This window comes from Pteropus medius, unplaced genomic scaffold, assembly GCF_902729225.1.
Source record: "Pteropus medius unplaced genomic scaffold, Ma_sr-lr_union100, whole genome shotgun sequence".
Taxonomy (NCBI): Eukaryota; Metazoa; Chordata; class Mammalia; order Chiroptera; family Pteropodidae; genus Pteropus; species Pteropus medius.
Window position 1 is genome coordinate 167,771 of NW_024352841.1, and position 15,426 is coordinate 183,196.

The 15,426-nt window shown below is 32.7% G+C and overlaps 1 protein-coding gene across 13 annotated transcripts in view; it reads right to left on the bottom strand.

The window, feature by feature from the left end:
• Nucleotides 1-15,426, bottom strand: part of ZC3H12B (zinc finger CCCH-type containing 12B) — a 354,164-nt gene that overhangs the window by 82,264 nt on the left and 256,474 nt on the right. For 8 of the 13 annotated variants that reach the window (XM_039850258.1, XM_039850259.1, XM_039850256.1 and 5 more), the window contains 2 exons: nucleotides 10,045-10,171; nucleotides 7,921-8,087 (listed from right to left, as the gene is read on the bottom strand). The exons of 1 other annotated variant lie outside the window; for it this stretch is intronic. The gene's annotated coding sequence lies outside the window, so the exon portion shown is untranslated. Of the gene's footprint in view, nucleotides 1-7,920; nucleotides 8,088-10,044; nucleotides 10,172-12,430; nucleotides 12,633-15,426 lie in introns of those variants that run through there. 4 more of the 13 variants (XM_039850257.1, XM_039850263.1, XM_039850264.1 and 1 more) reach the window with 3 other exon arrangements.

The following is a 15,426-nucleotide window of genomic DNA, read 5'->3' on the forward strand; positions in this document are numbered from 1 at the left end:
CTTCCTAGAAACATACAATCTCCCAAGACTGATTTAAAAAGAAACAGAAAATCTGAATCGGCCAATTACAACAAATGAAATCAAATTAGTAATCAAAAACACCCCAAAAAACAAAAGTCCTGGACCAAATGATTCATAGGCAAATTTTACCAAACAATCAAAGAATTATCACCTATCCTTTTCAAACTATTTCAAAAGTTTCAAGAATAGGGAAGGCTCCCTAACTCCTTTTATAAGGCCAACATTATCTTGATTCCAAAATCAGGCAAAGACATTACAGAAAAAGAAAACTACAGGCTGATATCTCTTATGAACAATGATACAAAATCCTTAACAAAATAGTAAACCAAATTCAGCAATACATTAAAAATATCATAGACCATAATCAAGTCGGATTTATTTCTGGGATGCAAGATTGGTTCAATATCTGCAAATCAATTAATGTGATACACCACATTAATAAATCAAAAGATAAAAACCATATGATCGTATCAATAGATGCAGAAAAAGCATTAGACAAAATCCAGGTGATAAAAACTCTCAAGAAAGTGGGAATAGAGAGACCATACCTCAACATAATAAAGTCCTTATATGACAAACCTACAGTTAGCATCATACGAATGGGAAAAGGCTAAAATATTTTTCCTTAAGATCGAGAAAAAGACAAGGATGCCCACTTTCACCACTCCTCTTCAACATTGTATTGGAAGTCTTGGCCACAGCAATGAGACAAGAAAGAGAAATAAAAGCTATCCAAATTGGAAAGGAAGAAGTAAACCTCTCGTTATTTGCCAATGACATGATACTATATATAGAGAACCCTAAAGATTCCACCAAAAAACTGTTAGAACTGACTAATGAATTTAGTAAAGTAGCAATTACAAAACAAATATTCAGAAGTCAGTGGCATTTTTATACACCGAAGATGAACTTTCAAAAAGAGAAATTAAGAAAACAATCCCATTTAAAATTGCGTCGAAACTATAAATACTTAGGAATCAAATTAACCAAGAAAGTAGAAGACCTGTTTTCAGAAAATTATAAGTCACTGAAAAAAGAAATTGGAGAAAATACAAATAAATGGAAGCATATACCCTGCTCATGGAGAGGAAGAATCAACATTGCTAAAATGGCCATACTACCCAAAGCAATCTATATATTCAATGCAATCCCTATCAAAATACTAATGACATTTTTCAGAGAGCTAGAACAAATAATCCTAAAATTTATATGAAGTCATAAAAAACCCTGAATAGCCATGGCAATCTTGAGAAAGAAGGACAAAGTTGGAGGTATCACAGTACTTGATATCAAACTATACTACAAGGCTACAGTAATCAAAACAGCATGGTACTGGCATACATTGATCAATGGAACAGAATAGCGCGCCCAGAAATAAATCCATGCCCACACGCTCATTTAATATATAACAAAGGAGGTAAGAATATACAATGGGGTAAAGAGAGTCTCTTCAATAAATGGTGTTGGGAAAATTGAACAGATACATGCAAAGAAAATAAGCTGGACCATCTTCTTACACCATATACAAGAATAGACTCAAAATAGTTTAAAGATTTAAATGTAAGACCTGAACCATAGAACTTCTAGAAGAAAACATAGGCAGTAAACTCTCTGATATTACTAATAGGAATTTCTTTTCAGATCTATCTCCTCAGGCAAGGGAAACAAAAGAAAAAATAAACAAATGGGAATACATCAAACTAAAAATTTTTCGTACAGCAAAGGAAACCATCAACAAAACAAAAAGACAACTGACTGATTGGAAGAAGATATTCACTAAATGATACATCTGATAAGGGGTTAACATCCAAAATTTATAAAGAACTTATACAACTCAACAACACCACCACCACCAACAACAAAAAAAAAACAACAAACAATCCAATTAAAAAATGGGCAGAAGACCTGAATAGATACTTCTCCAAAGAGGAAATACAGATGGCTAACAGACACATGAAAAGATGCTCAAGGATGCTAATCATCAGAGAAATACGAATTAAAACCACAATGAGATATTATCTCATACCTGTCAGAATGGTTATCATCAATAAAACAAAAACAGCAAGTTTTGGCGAGGATGAGGAGAAAAGGGAACCCTCATTCGTTGTTGGTAGGATTGCAAATTAGTACAGCCGCTATGGAAAACAGTATGGAGGTTCCTCAAAAAATTAAAAATGGATATACTTTTTGACCCAGCAATTGTACTTCTGGTATTTATCCAAAGAAAACCAAAACGATAATTCGTAAAGATCTATGCACTCCAATATTCATGGCAGCACAATTTATAATAGCCAAGATATGGAAGCAACCTAAATGCCTATCAACAGATGATTGGATAAAGAAATTATGGTTCATATATACAATGGAATATTACTCAGCCATTAAAAAAATGAAATCCTACCATTTGCAATGACGTAGATGGACCTAAAGGTTATCATGCTGAGTGAAATAAGTCAGACAGAGAAAGATAAATAACATATGATTTCACTTATATGCGGTACCTAAGGAACAAAAAGAACGAGCTAATCAAAACAGACTCATAAATATAGTGGACAATTTGGTGATGGACAGAGGGGAGGGGATTGCGAGGCTGAGAGAATGGGACGAAGGGTTAAAGAAGTACTAATTCATAGTTGATAGTTGGGTATGGAGAGCATGACAGAGGGAATGCAGTTAGCATTAATATGATGGTTAAGTGGAGGGCCAGGGGAGGGAGGGAGCAATTGAGGGGATCTTTTTATGAACATTATAGATGTCTAACCAATGTACTGTATACTTGAAGCTAATTTAAATAAATATTTTTTTAAATGAAGTACTGATACATGCTACAACATGAATGAATCTGAAAACATTTTGGTAAGTGAAAGAAGGCAGACACACTTTATAATTATATATACATGATATATTTAAAATATACATTAAATATTCACTATTGATAAATCTATAAAGACAAAACAGAGAGTGGTAGTTGCCAGGTGTTAAAGGCAGAGAGGAATAGGAGAGACTACTTAACGGGTAAGGGTTTTACCTAGGAGGGATGGAAATGTTTTCCAACTATAGAGAGGTGGTTGCACAACATTGTGAGTGTACTAAATGCCACCACATTGTTCAACTTTAAAATTGTTGCTATTATGTCCTGCAAATTTCATCTCAATAAATTAATTTGTATATGTAATAAATGTTTGTCATAAAAAATGGAAAACAGAAAAACACATAAAGAAGATAATAAATGTTACCTGTGTTTTTTCTATCTAAAAGTAATAACTTTTTTCTTTATTAGTTTTAAGTACACAGTACTTAAAACTAATAAAGTACTGTGGTTAGACATTTATATAGTTTACGGAGTGATGTTTTGGTTAACTACCATTATAATATTATTGTTTCATTAGAAAGTATGTTTAGAGTTACTGAAAATGACTAACATTACTTTTGGAATTAAGAGATGTATACTGAGGACTGCGTTGAAATGATTATCTACTGTAAATACAACCTGATTCAAATTAGTGGCAGGGTCTTCCCTGAGATGAATTAGCATCCAGGTAGAGATTCATATCCAGATTAAGTGAGCTGAAAAATTAAACAATGGGTCCTTCTCTCCCTTCTTTTGTGCTTTGGGTTATATCATCACTCCCAATGAGTTAGGATTTTTTTTTTCTTTTTAGGAATGCAAAGACACTGGACTCTGCTTTTAGGAGCACAAATCAGAAACAATGAGTATAACTAAGCTGACCACCTTCCTATCTTCCAGTTCCCATATTTTTGGAAATTGGCGATTAGAAGAAAGACTGCAATGAAATAAATATAACACTTTTACTTCAATCAACATTATCAAGCCTTTAAAAGTGAAAGAAAAGGTTAATTCAAGTCAATTTATAAGAGGATAAAAAATTTGCAGCACTACTGTCTAAAATTAATAGAATTTGGGAGAGAAATGACTATACCAAAGTAGAAATAAATTCCCTTAAGAGACACCAGACCTTTTTCTTCTCCAGGTTCCTTCCTAACAAGCAGCAGATGGGAGTTAAATCAGAATATCTTTGAAGTTTCCACTCTATCCAGAAATTTTATAATCTTCTGAGTTGGTAATGCGAGAGTTGTCCATACAGTATCCTCACTGTTAGCTTTATGTACACACATTACATACATCACACTTTTATACTTTAGCAAGTAATAATATCTTACAATGTTTAATGCTTTTTAATTTACTAAATGTTTTTACATATATCATCTTATTCAACTCTAGCAATGGTACTGTGGGGTGGATAGCATCATCCCTGTTTTACAAATGAAGAAAGACTCAGAGAGAAGGTTATTCATTCCTCATTTTTTCTCTAATTAGACAGTTTACAAGACTGACCTTAGGTATTTTATCCTTTGTGAGAAAAACATGGACTATGATTAAGATCCAATTTAGATTCAGATCACCCTTCTTTAGATTCTTTTTGTACTTACAGTATGTTTTAGATATTTTACTACTAAAGTGTTATTTTTTCTGTGTCTATCTTGTCCCACGTGTTGTATAAAGAAATGTATAGATTCTGCAATCAATAAGTTTGAATCTTGACCTTGCCACATACTAGTGTGCGACTTTGGGCAAGGTACCTAAGTTCTTTGATTCTGAGTTCCTTACTTCATAAGCTAGTTTGCTTATTAAGTAAGATAATGGATGTAATGTATCTTTCCATGTCTCCTATCAGGACGTAAGTCCCAGGAGGGTGGTGCTCATATCTTAAAACTGTTGCCTTTCCAACAGACTTGGGTTCATAGTAAATATTTGATATCCACCTTTCCATGGACTGGAAAGGCTTGGAATGCATGTTTTTGGAACATCAGTCTTCTTCATAATGCATATAGGCTTCTCTTCCAGAGTCTTTGACCCTAATATACCAAAATCTCTTTTGCTGGATCTGATTATAACTTTAACATGCTAATTAGAACGTTAATGGCTTCCACATTCATAAACCATTTTTTTCATTAGAGAAATGGAGTTTCTTTAATTTTAATGCATAAGCTCCCTCAAAAGACACATTTTCTGAAACCATTATTAATGATTTTAGACACAAAATCTCCATTGGTTGTTTATTTTTGTTGTTGCTATGACACCAATAACAAGCAGCCACTCCACTCATTGACAGAGATGACTAACTTTAAACTTGTTAAAACTTAGAATTATGTTTATTGGGGGCAATGATGGAAGAAGCATGGGAAAGGAAAAGTAGAGAGTACATCAGTTGCCACAAAAGTCTGTACTAACATGGTGAGTGTGATAGATGATCCTTAGATAATGAGTATCTCCTTATATACCATTCTTTATTCTTTCCCTTTCTGTTACATGTTACATATTTAGAGTGTATGTCCTGTTACACTCTAAATATTACATTTAAATAGCCATAGTCTTCCAATGATATTAAAGTGTGTTATAAATACTATTTATTTAGTCTTTCATAAACTATAGAGCTCTGAAAGATGCATTTACATTTTATTTGTACAATTGCTTGAATGTTGTTAGCAGTTTCAGTTTTAAATGTGAAGAATTTTTAAGGACTATAAAAAATTGTCCTTATTCTTTACTTTTAACATATGAAAAAAAGAGTAACTTTTCTTTTAAATTCATTTTCTAGATGAATTCCACTAACTCTAAGCCTGGAGAAAATCACCTAAGCAACTTAGTGTAGTGGAAAAACATTGGGCTTAGAGACAGACCAGATTTGAATTTCTGGCTCTATTGTGTACTATGTGACTCTGCAAACCTTTCAACCTCAGTTTCTTGATTTTTTATGAAACTCATAATTTATTATAAATTCTTTGAGCTTTAGTTTCTTAATTTATTATGTAAAGATGAAGAAATGTCATTATTTTGACACAAATTAAATGCTATATCTTAAAATATTTCGAAAATGTAAAGACATGTTAATTATACTACGATAAACCATTAATGTAAGTAAATGTTTATTATAACACAATGCAGAAACAAATTGTGTATTTTCTTCCTTTTGAAGTATACAATGGCATCCTAAAATTTATACAATTTGAATATTTTTATTATAATTAAAAATATGATCACAGATTATCAAAGCCAAAATAGACCTTGGAGATAATTTAGTCTATCCTATGTCATTGTATAGAGGCCAAGATGAAAAAGGGACTTGCCTTAGATTATGCAATTAATAGTGCAGGATTGGTACTTTGGTCTTCTTTCTTCCAGTCCAGTTCCTTTCCTACTTGACTGCAATGTCTCATCTCAGTGGTTCTTTTGGGTTTTGTTACGAAACCACTGTCTATCCCCAAAGTTCCTTTAATTAACCTGAACCAAAGTATTGATATATATTGATGAGAGATCACTTTACATGAAGAGAATAATTTAGCAGGCAGTTATTCCATACATTTTTACCTTCCTGTCAGTATCTTATCAACTATTGCATGGCTCCTGGGGCAATAGGTAGGAGAGTCAAGAAATGTGACTCATGCTACTCTTTCCCAGTAATATGCAGGTCTTAGTCTTGCTGGGAGCAACAAAGAGAAAATAACTTACAAATCAACTATGACAGTAGGAAGTGTTCCCTTAATATTCATTTGATTCTTTCCCCTTATATTACAATAATTTTTATTGTCTGCAATTTTTATCATCTCAAGCTTTTCTCACAGAAACTACACGAGGCCAAGATTATTATCCCAATATTACAGATGAGAAAACTGAGGATCAGAGAGATTAATTACCCAAATTTATATCATAAATAACAGGCAGAGATGACATTTCAATTCAGATTCTTTGACTTCAAATCAAAGGATCTTGTCACTATATTACAGCTGCCTATAATTTTGGCATAATTAATGAATTCTGAAAAGTATCAGTAAAGATGTAATGAAAAGTTAATAAATTCCATACAGAATAAGTTCTAAGGTTGTAACTTAATAAAAATAGGCTAGTATTTCTACCTTTGAAACTATCTAAATGTGTCTCAATTATAAAACTAAAAAAGGCTTAAATTCCTTAGACTGATCAAGTGTCCAAAAATATGTGACATGAGTCAAGAATCAGTTCGAATAAATTTTCCATTGCTGCTTTAGCTAAATAAATTAAACATATTAAAATGGAAGGCTTCATTTCTGCAGTTACAAAGGTTATAACTACTCTGGAAAATTTGGTTTTCATTTACTTAATATATGGAAAAATGAAGAAGGGAAAAGGATTTTAAAAAGCCAGAACCACGGCTGTTTCATTGCTTGAGAATAGTTGCTTCTACCTCTAGCGCTAATTTTTCTTCAGTTGCATATTTTGGGGTTGCTGAAGGATTTTATGAACATACTATATGAAAAAAATTTCCTAAGAAAACTAAAATGAACTAGATATATAATTCTACATAAGAAAGCCATGAAATTATATAGTCATAGTTTTCTCTTAGATTTTTAGTCCTTTCTAAGTAGTGTTAGATGTCTGAGAGATCTAGATCTAAAACACAACCCTGAGCTTAATAGCTACATGACCTTACACAAGTAAAGTAACCCATTCGAGACTGTTTTCTCTGTGTAAAATGGAGATGATAATAGTACATACCTAATAGGATTTTTATGAGGATTAAACAGGATAACACATGTAAAGCACTTGGTACTTATAAAAGTACTTGATTAGGAAAGCTCAATAAAGAGTAGTTCTTTTTCTCTCACTCCTGCCTAGGCTAAATTCATATTATAAAAGCCTTTCAATCTAAGAAGATAATATTAATAGCTATGTACTTCAGATTTTCACTACTGCTTTGACTGCTTTGATACTTCAACTTTTCTTATAAAAGTAGCCTCAGCATTTTATATTATACGGATCATGATAATGCTCTCACTATTGAGTCTACCCTTACACACACATACACATCTCTTAATAACAATAACTACCAAAGTACCTACCCCTTAACATCTCAGACATTTCCACCTTCTGGCACAGATCCTCATAAGCTCAATTTTTTTTGGAGGTCTATAGTCCACATATATATTTCTCACTTGTGTGGCTTATCCATCATATCATGGCTTTATCCTCTGTTGCAGATGAATAAATGTCCAGAAGAATCCAAAGCCTTGGAGGAGGGAAATTCCAATAGAGTTGCATTAGCAGAAGGCAAACTTTCCTTTGAAATACATTTTACCCACTTAAAGTTCAGTACTGTAATCAGGGCAGCAAGAGATTTGGATTTCAAAGGTTGATAGTTCTTTTCAATAATTGTGCTAATCTGAGACGTAACACTTTTCTAGTCTTCTATATATACCTGACACTTAGAATCTTCCACAGGCCTAAAAGAACTTATCTTGTAACTGTGGATAAGACCCAGTCTAAAAGAAAAGTAGTTGAATTATATGTATGTGCACATACCCACATACATTTTTTTAAAAAAGAAAAACACAAATAAACAGCAAATTTAAGAACTACTTTATCTAGACTTTTTATTAAGTAGCAAAATGTTTTCAGATAGATTCTATATAAAATTTGAAGATTACTTATGACTATTTCCTCTTGTTGATCTTCTATGAAAAAGAAAATAAAATAATGGCCTTAAAAGGCCACAATTCAGAATAAACATTAATTTCGTAATGATTTGAAATGTATTGGATTTCCACCTTGAAGAGACTTTTCTATCTTCTAGTTTCCTTATGGTCCAATTAACTAAAAAGTCACACATGCAGCTTACAAAGTTGATAGAAACAAGAAAAACACTTGGGTAAGACTAGCTTTGAATCTTTTACCCATTCTTTTCTATGTCACTCCAAAATAAATGAATTAATCATCTTTTTGGAAAATTTTAAATGCTAAATCATTACATTAATAACCAATTACCATTTTCTAATTTTAAGTGGTTCAAAAAATGTTTCCCACCTAGAAGTTAGAGCATTAAATCATGGTCCAGGAGCAAAATATGGCCTAACAAAAGTTTATGGAGGTCCTTGTCATTACTCCCACTCCGTTGTTTACAGTATTTTAACATTATATGAATATTACTTTTAGTAACATGGTGGCAATATTTTCCAAATTTCAAATTAGGCCATAGTATCTGATGAATGAGTTTTTGTGTTGTGGTACTAGATACAATCCAGGAGCTATAATTTGGATATTGAAAAAAATGGAATTTCTGGAACACTGATAGTTTAGAAGAATAACAGGAGAGAATGTTTGAAATTAAGCATGTCTTAGAAAATTTGGTCACTGTATAAATAGGACATTTGAGTTAATGATACTGGATAGGTAAAAAAAATCTGTTGAAAGTCAAGACAGGAAAAACTAGCAAAAATATTTCATCTAAAATCATTAGAGAATATTTAGACATGTATGAATTTCAAGAAAATGGCCTGCAATTTTATGCAAATACACTTCTATTAGATGTGAAACAAGTTCAAGAATGAGATGCTGTTCTTGAGTTGACACCCCAAGTATATTTTACCAGAATATTAGGCTTACTGCTAAAGCTGGCATCACCAATCTGTGGGTAAATATATTCCCATGAGGCACTGGCATCTAAGCTGGCCACATCATCAAATATATTGTTAGTTGTGGCTTCTCATTGCCACAGCTATCACAATGAAAGGGTCAACCTTGTCACCCACAACTCTGTTTGATTCTATAGTTTTAGTGATTTATAGATGCAATAACACTACATTTGTGGGCAGCCAAGAAAAAGCTCACATCTGCCTGTGGAGTCTAGGAGACTGAGAAAAATGTTCTTAATAGCTTTCATTCTGCTAAAATAAGCTTCTTGAGAACAGGGTGGGTCTTATTCATCCCTAAGTCCCTTGTGCTAAGCTTCATGTATATTAGATGCCTCATAAACATATGCTAAATAGCTTATAAGATTCTCAAGGAAGGATTTCCCTCGCATTTCAAGTTTTTCCTTTCTGTCTTTATCATTGAATAGCAGCTATTTCCTTGAGTTGATTGTCATCTTATAGGCAAGCAGGATAGGAAGCAATGTTCTGAAGTAGCAGATAAAGTTTTCACAAAATGGTGCAAATGTAAATATATGTCTTGGAGGAGCTGCTACTCACCTACCTTCCTGTGTGCCCAGGATGAGGGAGATAGGTGGGCATTATCTCTTTCCAAGTGCCAGCTATGAAAGTTGTGATCCTTAAAAGAAGCAGTAGAATCTTGCAACTTGGCTTTTTAGGCTACTTCCTTGTAGAGGGATAAGAAGAAGCACAATTGGTGACTATTAACTGTATGTCCCTCTCAGAGTAAAATCTTGCTAAAATACAGAAGGTAGTGAAGAGGGTGAAGAAAGTATATCAGTCTTCATTAGCATTCCAGAAATCTAATCTTCACAATGGTCTGACTAATGTGTGTGTGTGTGTGCGTGTGTGTGTGTGTGTGTGTGTGAGAGAGAGAGAGAGAGAGAGAGAGAGGAGAGAGAGAGAGAGAGAGAGAGAAAGAGAGACAGACAGAGAGAGAGACAGAGACAGAGAAAAGCAAATTTAAATAAATACGACCTAGCAATAGCAAAGAATGAATACATACACAACAGGATCCCAAGAGTTCATGAGCAAGATAAAGGGCTACTTATAAGGACAGGTGACCATTGCACACACACACAAAGAAACAAGTCTATATTAGAAGAAGAAACCAGTTCCATAAACTTGTTTCCTATTTATACCAGTTGGAAAGAAGAATCATTCATCTTTCTACAAGTGATAAATCAGAAACCATTTTCCACCCAATGGGAAATTCTTTTCTTTTGTGTATGTGTGTGTGTATACACATATGTACGTGTATATATAATTATATGCATATGATTATATATATAATTTCTGTATATACCAAGGAATATATCACTATAATATACAGTTCATATGTAGTAAATCATTAATATAGGTTAAACAAAAGAGCCAAACGGATCCAAATCGAGACTATTATGTAGTCTAATGTTTTGTACTAGTCCAATGATTGACTTTGTTTTGTATCTATTTTTTGGTGGAATCTGCTTTGTATAATTTTATGTTTTTACACAAATATTGCTTTAAGAATGTCCTTAAACCAAACAGAAGGAAGAAATCTGTACATTTTGGATCCCAACTTACATGTTTAAATAATAATGTTTTCTCGTAATAAAGATATGCTCCAATCTGAAGAATTTATTTTCATTTGGCCATATAAGAGCAACAGGTGAACTGGATATTTTAATGCCTCATATCTCTTATTGGAATCGAGAAGCCAAGCAATAGAATTCAAAGACAGAACAAGCTTCTTAAATAGCAAAATAAAATGCTATATATTTTTATGATTATGTAAATAAATATACAAAGGAGGTACACATAGAATACATAATGTGTTTGCTCAAAAAGAAAGTGAGAAATGTGCATAGAACAGGAAGTGAAGAATAAAAGGAATATGCACAAAATGAGGATCAGTGTTTGAATTAACAAAAATGATTAATCATATCAAACTATATTCATCTGAGGTAGAAAAAAAAGAGATCATAGTCTAAGCACACACAAAAAAGAGTGGATATGAATACTGATTAATTTTGTACAGTGTAGGAAAAAATATAAAAGCATTCCTATGGCCCAACAATTTCCCTTCATGCTATCTACCTTAAGAAAACAGTTAAACATGTAAAAGCAATCCTATACAAGAATATTCTTTGCAGCAGTATTTGAAACTGAAAATTTACAAACGAAAAGTCCACAATGAGAAATGGCAAAATCAACCATGGTTTATCTATGTTTTGGAAAATTAAGTAATAGTTTAAAAATAATTAGGTAAAATTATCTGTATCAGAATGGAAAAATAAAGACATATTGCTAAGGAAAAGACAAAATGCAAAACTATATGCTCAGTATAATCTTATTCATATATTAATATGCATAAAATTATACTATATATTTTTATAGATATAGATGCATTTAAAAATGCATGGGTAAATGTCTTAAAGGATCTGCACCAAACTATTAACAGTGGTTCCCTCTGGCAAAATGACTTGAATTGTGGGTGATGGTCTGAGGAACTTTAGCTTTATCTTTAATGTCTGAATTTTTGCAAGAGGGTATTTTTACATCTCATTGTAATTAAAACTTAATAAAATTTAAACATAAATATTTGCTGTTTCATTGATACATATAAGACTCAAAAGTAAAGTTCTGTTAGATAAACTTTGTATATTATTAGATTTAAAGTTAAGTTTTAACCCCATGACTTGCTTGCAATTGTGATAGGCAAAATTCTAAGTTGTCTCTTAGAACTCTACACCCACTGGTGTACATGTCCAGTATAATTCTCCCTTCTTGAGTATGGACAGGTCCTGCGAATATGATGTATGTCCTTACAAATAATTAGGATATTCATATGGCAAAAGTGAAGGAATTTTCTCAGACATAATTAAAGTCCCTAATCAGTTGATTTTGAGGTAATTAAAAGAGAGACATTCAGGGTGAGGCTGACCTAATCTGATGTGTTTTAAAATAGGATCTACAGATCAGAGACTTAAAGGATCAGAGCCTCTCTTCCTGCTGGTTTTGAAGAAGCAAGTAAACTTGAGTTCTACAGCTGCAAAGAAATTAATTATGTCACCAATCACAGAAGCTTAGAAGAGGATGCCAAGCCTTAGAGGAGACATCAACCACAGTGGACAACTTGATTGCAGAATTCTGAGACTCTGAGTAGAGCACCCAGGTAAGCTATTCCCAGACTCCCATGGAAAGTGTGACCTAACAAAAATTTATTTTTTTTTTTAAATTTCATTTTATTATTAGTTTCAAGTATACAGCACATTGGTTAGACATTTATATAGTTTATCAAATGATCCACCAAATTGCTTTCTCTCTTCTGGCTCTCCACTTGGTCATTACATTAATGCTAACTCTATTCCCTAGGCCCTGCTTCACATCCCCATGACCATCTATCAACTACAAATTTGTATTCCTTTAACCCTCCCTTCCTTTTTCCCAGTCCCCCAAACGCCCTCCCCTCTGGTTTTCACCAGATTGTCCTCTATATATGTGAGTCTGTCTTTGATTAACTTGTTCTTGTTCCTTAGATTCCTCTTATAAGTGAAATCATATGGTATTTATCTTTCTCTGACTTATTTCAATCAGCATAATAACCTCTATGTCAATCCACATCATTGCAAATAGTAGGATTTCATTCTTTACATGGCTGAGAAATATTCCATTGTATATATGAACCATAATTGCTTTACCCAATCATCTGTTGATGGGCATTTGGTTGCTTCTATATCTTGGCTATTTTAAGTTGTGCTGCCATGAACATTGGGGTGCATAGATCGTTATGAAATATTGTTTTGGTTTTCTTTCGATAAATACCCAGAAGTGCAATTGCAGGGTTAAATGGTATATCCATTTTTAATTTTTTGATGCATTATTAATATATACTGTTTTCCATAGTGACTGTACCAATCTGCAATCACCAACAATGTGTGAGGGTTCCCTTTTCTCCACATCTTCACGAACACTTTTTGCTCTTTAATTTATTGATGATAGTCATTCTGACAGGTATAAGGTGATATCTCATTGTGACTTTAATTTGCTTTTCTCTGATGATTAATGACCTTGAGCATCTTTTCATATGTTTATTGGCCATCTGAATTTCCTCTTTGGAGAAATATCTGTTGTGGTCTTCTGCCTATTTTTTAATTGGATTGTTTGTTTCGTTGTTGTCGCTGTTGAGTTGTATGAGTTCTTTATATATTTTAGATATTAACCTCTTATCGGAAGTATCATAAGTGAATATCCTCTCCCATTCGGTCAATTGTCTTTTCATTTTCTTGATGGTTTCCTGTGCTGTATAAAAACTTTTTAGTTTGATGTTGTCCCATTTGTTTACCTTTTCTTTTGTTTCTCTTGCCCAAAGGGGATATATCTGAAAATAAAATACTAGTAGCAATAACAGAAATATTACTGCCTATATTTTCTTCTAGATGTTTTATGGTTTGGGGCCTTACATTTAAGACTTTAATCTATTTTGAGTCTATTCTTGTATACGGTGCAAGAAGGTGGTCCAGTTTCTTTTTTTGCATGTATCTGTTCAATTTTTCAAGCACCATTTATTGAAGAGACTAGCTTTACCCTATTGTATATTCTTACCTCGTTCATCATATATTAAGTAAGTGTACAGGGCTACCTTTATTTCTGGGCGTTCTATTCTGTTCCATTGATCAATGTATCTGTTTTTATGCCAGTACCATGCTGTTTTGATTATTGTAGGCTTGTAGTATAGTTTGATATCAGGTACTGTGTACCTCCAATTTTATTCTTCTTTCTTAAGATTGCCGTGACTATTCAGGGTCTTTTATGACTTCATATAAATTTTAGGATTATTTGTTCTAGTTCTCTGAAAAATGTCATTAGTATTTTGATAGGGATTGCATTGAATATATAGATTGCTTTGAGTAGTATGGCCATTTTAATGATGTTGATTCTTTCTACCCATGAGCACGGTATATATTTCCATTTATTTGTATCTTCTTCAATTTCTTTTTTCAGTGACTTATAATTTTCTGAGAATAGGTCTTCTACCTCTTTGGTTGATTTGATTCCCAGGTATTTTATTGCTTTTGATGCAATCATAAATGGGATTGTTTTCTTAATTTCTCTTTCTGAAAATTCATCACTGGTGTATAAAAATTCCACTGACTTCTAAATATTAACTTTGTGTCCTGCTACTTTACTAAATTAATTAATCAGTTCTAACAGTTTTCTGGTGGAATCTTAGGGTTCTTTCTCTATATAGTATCATGTTATCTGCAAATAACAAGAGATTTACTTCTTCCTTTCCAATTGTTTCTTCTTGATTCAGTCTTGGGAGATTGTATGTTTCTGGGAATGTATCCATTTCTTCCAGATTGTCCTTTTTTGTTGGCACATAATTGTTCATAGTATTTTCTTATGATCTTTTGTATTTCTGTGGAGTCTGTAGTTATTTCTCCTCTTTCCTTTATGATTTTATTTATTCGAGTCCTCTCTCTTCTTTCCTTGCTAAGTCTGGTTAAGTGTTTTGTTTTTGTTTATCCTTTCAAAGAACTAGCTCTTGGTTTCATTGATCTTTGGTATTGTTTTTTTAGACTCTATTTCATTTATTTCCACTCTGATCATTTATTATTTCTTTCCTTCTATTCACTTTGGGCTTTGTTTGCTGTTTTTTTTTTCTAGTTCTTTTAATTGTAGGGTTAGATTATTTATTTGAACTTTTTCTTGGTTCTTGAGGTAGACCTGTATTGCTATGAATTTCCCTCTTAGGAATGCTTTCGCTGTGTCCCATAAATTTTGAGTCGTTGTGTTTGTATTTTCATTTGTCTCTAGGTATCTTTTGATTTCTTCCTTGATCTCATTAATAACCCCTTCATTGTTTAATAGCATGTTTTTAGTCTCCATGTGTTTGTGTATTTTCCAGCTTTTTTCTTGTAGTTGATGTCTAGTTTC